This window comes from Rutidosis leptorrhynchoides, chromosome 3 (assembly GCF_046630445.1).
Source record: "Rutidosis leptorrhynchoides isolate AG116_Rl617_1_P2 chromosome 3, CSIRO_AGI_Rlap_v1, whole genome shotgun sequence".
Classification (NCBI taxonomy): Eukaryota; Viridiplantae; Streptophyta; class Magnoliopsida; order Asterales; family Asteraceae; genus Rutidosis; species Rutidosis leptorrhynchoides.
The window spans coordinates 193965842-193971114 of NC_092335.1; the positions used below are offsets into that span (position 1 = coordinate 193965842).

The 5273-nt window shown below is 33.5% G+C and overlaps 1 non-coding gene across 1 annotated transcript; it reads right to left on the reverse strand.

Annotated features, from left to right (window-relative positions):
* Positions 1–3351: 3351 nt before the first annotated feature.
* LOC139903415 (small nucleolar RNA R71) lies at positions 3352–3458 on the reverse strand. Its single transcript, XR_011778235.1, has one exon. It is a non-coding gene; the product is annotated as a small nucleolar RNA R71 (small nucleolar RNA).
* Between the last annotated feature and the right edge of the window lie 1815 nt (positions 3459–5273).

Below are 5273 nucleotides of genomic sequence, written 5' to 3' on the forward strand. Positions count from 1 at the left end.
AATGTTTTACGGGTTTTAAGTCAAAATTCTGTCCGTGCAACGCTACGCGATTAATCACCACTGTAAGCTATGTTCTTCCTTTTTAAATTAATGTATAGTAACTAAATTATTATTATGCTTATTTGAGCCAAAGTAATCGTGATGTTAGATTAAATATTAAGACGGGGTTATTAGATTTTGTACCATAATTAAGGTTTGGACAAAAGACCGACACTTGTGGACATTGGACTATTGACTATTGACTATTAATAGATAGGGGGTATTGTCTAATCGAATGACAACTCATTAGAATCTGTCGAACCTATCTTCAAATTAGTTAATCTAATAATTATTAAAATGATTATGTATGTTCTATTTAGTGACGTTTATACGACATCTTTTACGATCATTTAATTAATTATTCGGGTTGGGTAATTGATTATTCATTCTGATCAAGTGGGTAAATTAATATTCATATCTCATTAAAACAGGGGTGGATTACATACAGGGATAATTGGTGTAATTGTTAACAAAGTATTAAAACCTTGGATTACACGCAGTCGATAACCTGGTGTAATTATTAACAAAGTATTTAAACCTTGTTAGAGTTCGAATCCCTAATTAGTTGGAATATTTGACTTCGGGAATAAGGTTACTTTCACGAGCATTTTATAATTATGACCGATGGACTATTATGGACAAAAACTAGATAGGCATCAAATAAACCAGGACAAAGGACAATTAACCCGGGTAACAATTAATTAAAATCAAAACGTCAAACATCATGATTACGGAAGTTTAAATAAGCATAATACTTTTATTTCATATTTCATCGTACCTTTATTTACTGTCATTTTAATTACTGCAATTTACTTTATCGCAATTTAAATTCTGTCATTTATATTATCGTCATTTATCTTTACGCTTAAAATATAAAATCGACAAACCGGTCATTAAACGGTAAAAACCCCCTTTAATAATAATAATAATAATACTACTTATATATATATATATATATATATATATATATATATATATATATATATATATATATATATATATATATATATATATATATATATATACAAATATAGTTTAAAAATATAGCGTTAAACTCAGCTAGCTCCCTGTGGAAAGAACCGGACTTACTAAAAACTACACTACTGTACGATTAGGTACACTGCCTATAAGTGTTGTAGCAAGGTTTAAGTATATCCACTCTATAAATAAATAAATAACTTGTGTAAAATTGTATCGTATTTAATAGTATTTCGCAATAAAAATATAACTATTTCGTATACACCTCGCATAACATCAAGTTTTTGGCGCCGCTGCCGGGGACTCGGCGAAACACTATATTTTTACGCTAAATTTTAGTAAAACTATATTTTTGTAAATATATTATTTCTTATTTCATAAAAATATTTTGAATTTATAATAAGTGTTAAAAAAAAAAATAAAAAAAAAAAAAATATAAAAATATAAATATTTTTAAGATTTCGTTTAAAATATATAAAATTAAAAAGTATTTTTATTTTATTTTTAGTTTTTTTTAATATAAGTTTGTTTTTATTATTTTGTAAAAATTAAAATCAGAAATATATATATATATATATATATATATATATATATATATATATATATATATATATATATATATATATATATATATATATATATATAATTAAAACTGGTCGAACCAAATTGGACTTCCGAATTGTTTATAATATATTGGGCCATGCGACCGCATGATCTCGAAGGTTCAAACTCATGCGATCGCATGAGCTGTTCTGACAGGCCAAATCAGAGGCATTTATTACGCAGCTAGGGTTTTAAATTTATTATTATTATTTAATTTTTAGGGTTTAATTAAAATATTAATTAGTAATTTAGTTTTATTTTTAGTTTTATTAAGTTTAATAATTATTATTAACTATATAAATTAATACTTTTATAAAATAATAATATAAACATAATATTTTTATAAAAATAAGTGATTTTATCATTTTTTGTTTCTTTTTATAAATTGTATATTTTAAACATTTAATTCATAATTTGTATATTTATCGTTCGTAATTAGTTTTAAACTTAGTTTTTACCGTAGTTATTTTATATTTCTAGATTTTTAGGCCTTGCCGTAAAATCCCTTAAGTGCTTTTTCTTTAGATTAAGATTTAGGCGCTTTAGAATTTTGCGACGCCGTTTATATATTTTAGTGCATTTTAAGTTATTGCCGTTTTGGATATAGATTTCCTTTTTAGCTTTAATACCTTTAGGCGCAACTTTTTAGATTTAGTTTTTAGACTTTTGAGTTTCGACGCTTTACTTTCTTATTATTATTTTTCGACCTTTTATTTTTCGACGTTTTTCGACGCGCTCTTTTTCTTTCTTATTTCTCGACACTCTAGTTATTAGGACATAGAATTTTCTATTTCTTCTCTAAAAGTTCAAAACAAAAAATTATTTTAAGCGGTTAAATTGATAGACATCCAAAATTTTCTGGTTCGTAGTAATAGTTGGATTTGTTAGTGGCAAGTTGTGGGCTTCCGATTTAAAGGGTCCTGGCTACCTGCTGCATCTATTGGCTATTCGAAATGTGGGCAAAATCAGAAAAGTCTATTAATTTGATAGCTTATATAATTTTTATTTTTATAACTAATAGGATATTCTGTTAATGCACCGAGCAAAACGTTCACCACCTTTCATACGTTCACCGCCTGTAACTCGATCAAGACATCTAGCCAATATTGTCGCCGTTGATTTTTCTTTAGAATCGTCATCCAGTCGACTAAGTACTCCAATTCAAATTTTCGATAATCCATTTTTTGAACCCAACCACAATTGAGAATCCGGAGGATATTCAGGGACAATTCAGAGATCCTGAACCACTAATCATTCCTCCTGAACCACAAATTACTCATCCAGAGATTGTCGAGGAAGAAACCATTAAGTCAGAATCCTCTAGTGATTCAGATTTAACAAATTCAATCATGGAAAATCTAGAACCTCTAAGTATGGAAGATTGAATGAGAGCCACACACTGGCCAAGGACACGCCATTATTAAGTCAGACATTAATGCGCCAGATTATGAAATCAAAGGACAAATTCTACACATGGTAACTAATCAATGCCAATATAGTGGTACGCCAAAAGAAGATCCAAACGAACATCTTCGAACCTTTAATAGGATTTGTACTCTATTCAAAATCAGAGAAGTTGAGGATGAACAGATCTATCTCATGTTGTTTCCCTGGACTTTAAAGGGAGAAGCCAAAGATTGGTTAGAATCGTTACCTGAAGAGGCGATTGATATATGGGATGTCTTAGTTGAAAAATTTCTTAAACAATTCTTTCCGGCATCTAAAGCCGTGAGACTTCAAGGAGAAATTGTTACGTTTGCGCAAAAGCCAAATGAAACATTATATGAGGCGTGGACAAGATTTGGAAAGTTGTTGAGAGGATGTCCTCAACATGGTTTAGACACTTATCAAATAGTACAAATATTCTACCAAGGATGTGACATTACTACACGAAATGATATCGACATAGCAGCTGGTGGTTCCATTATGAAGAAAACCGCAACTGAAGCTCACAAGATAATTGATAATACAGCCTCCCACTCTCTTGAGTGGCACCAAGAAAAAGATATTTTTCGTTCATCTAAAGCGGCTAGAGCCGATTCTAGCCATGACTTTGATTCCATTTTCGCAAAAATAGATGCTTTCGAGAGACGAATGGAAAAGATGAATAAAGATATTCATGCAATACGAATTAGTTGTGAGCAATGCGGTGGACCACACTTAACGAAATATGGTCACATTGAACAAACGATGGAACAACGAGAGAATGTTTCCTACATGAATCAAAGGCCGGGAAATAATTGTCAAAATAATTATCAACCGCCAAGGCCAAACTTTAATCGAAATCAAAACATTCTTTACAATCCAAATGGACCCAACAATAACTCGTACAACCAACAAGGTCCGAATAACCAACCAACTCAAAACAACACTTTCAATCAACAAAGACCTGGCTTGTATAAACCACCACAACAAACCGAAGAGAAAAAGTCAAATCTGGAAGAAATGGTACAAAAGCTAATGGAATCTCAAACACAATTTATTACATCTCAAACCCAAACAAATGAGCGGTTTGATCAGTCATTAAGAACTCAACAAGCTTCCATTTTGAATCTAGAAAAACATGTAGGTACTCTTGTGTAACACCCTAGGCAAATCCCACATCGCCCACGAACATGAGTGATCATGGGATTATAAGGTAATACTCACGCTTAAATGACACAACGCGTTTTGGGATCACAGGCTGAGTAAAAGTGCGAGTACGTTATGGTTAAGCGTGCTCGGGCGAGAGCACTACCAGGATGGGTGACCTCCTGGGAAAGTGCTTCTCGTGTGTGGTCGCCAAGAAAAAGCCGTGCGCCTGCGGGCAAAGCGGACAATATTGTGGTCATGTTAAGCTGGGGTGTTACAGAATGGTATCAGAGCCACTCATGTGTCGTTAGGGGTGGTGGGGCAAACCTCATCGAGGACGATGAGTCCCTAAGGGGGGGTGAATGTAACACCCTAGGCAAATCCCACATCGCCCACGAACATGAGTGATCATGGGATTATAAGGTAATACTCACGCTTAAATGACACAACGCGTTTTGGGATCACAGGCTGAGTAAAAGTGCGAGTACGTTATGGTTAAGCGTGCTCGGGCGAGAGCACTACCAGGATGGGTGACCTCCTGGGAAAGTGCTTCTCGTGTGTGGTCGCCAAGAAAAAGTCGTGCGCCTGCGGGCAAAGCGGACAATATTGTGGTCATGTTAAGCTGGGGTGTTACATCTTGCTAGCATGATGAGTGAGAGGGAACAAGGAAAGCTACCGAGTAATACTGAAGTAAATCCTCGGAATGAGAATGTTAATATGGTATCAACGAATTCTGAAAAACCAGCTTCAGAAGATGGGAAGGTTTTAGATGTGAGTTACAATGAAGAAGTTACAACACCACCACCACCCGAGTATGTAAAGCCAGTGGTGGCACCATACAGACCACCCATCCCATTTCCAAAAAAAGGAGTTGAGTATGAGCAAGTAATAGGTAATAAAGTTTGTGATACCTCTGTAAAGAAGAAGAAGAATAAGAAAGTGCAAGAAACAAAAACCGTAAAGATAAACTCGGTGAAGACAGTTCCACCAAAACCTCTACCCAGGGTGGGTGATCAGGGTGAATTTATTGTTCCTTGTCTACTTAGTGATTGTGTCATGTATGATGCACTAGCAGATTTAGG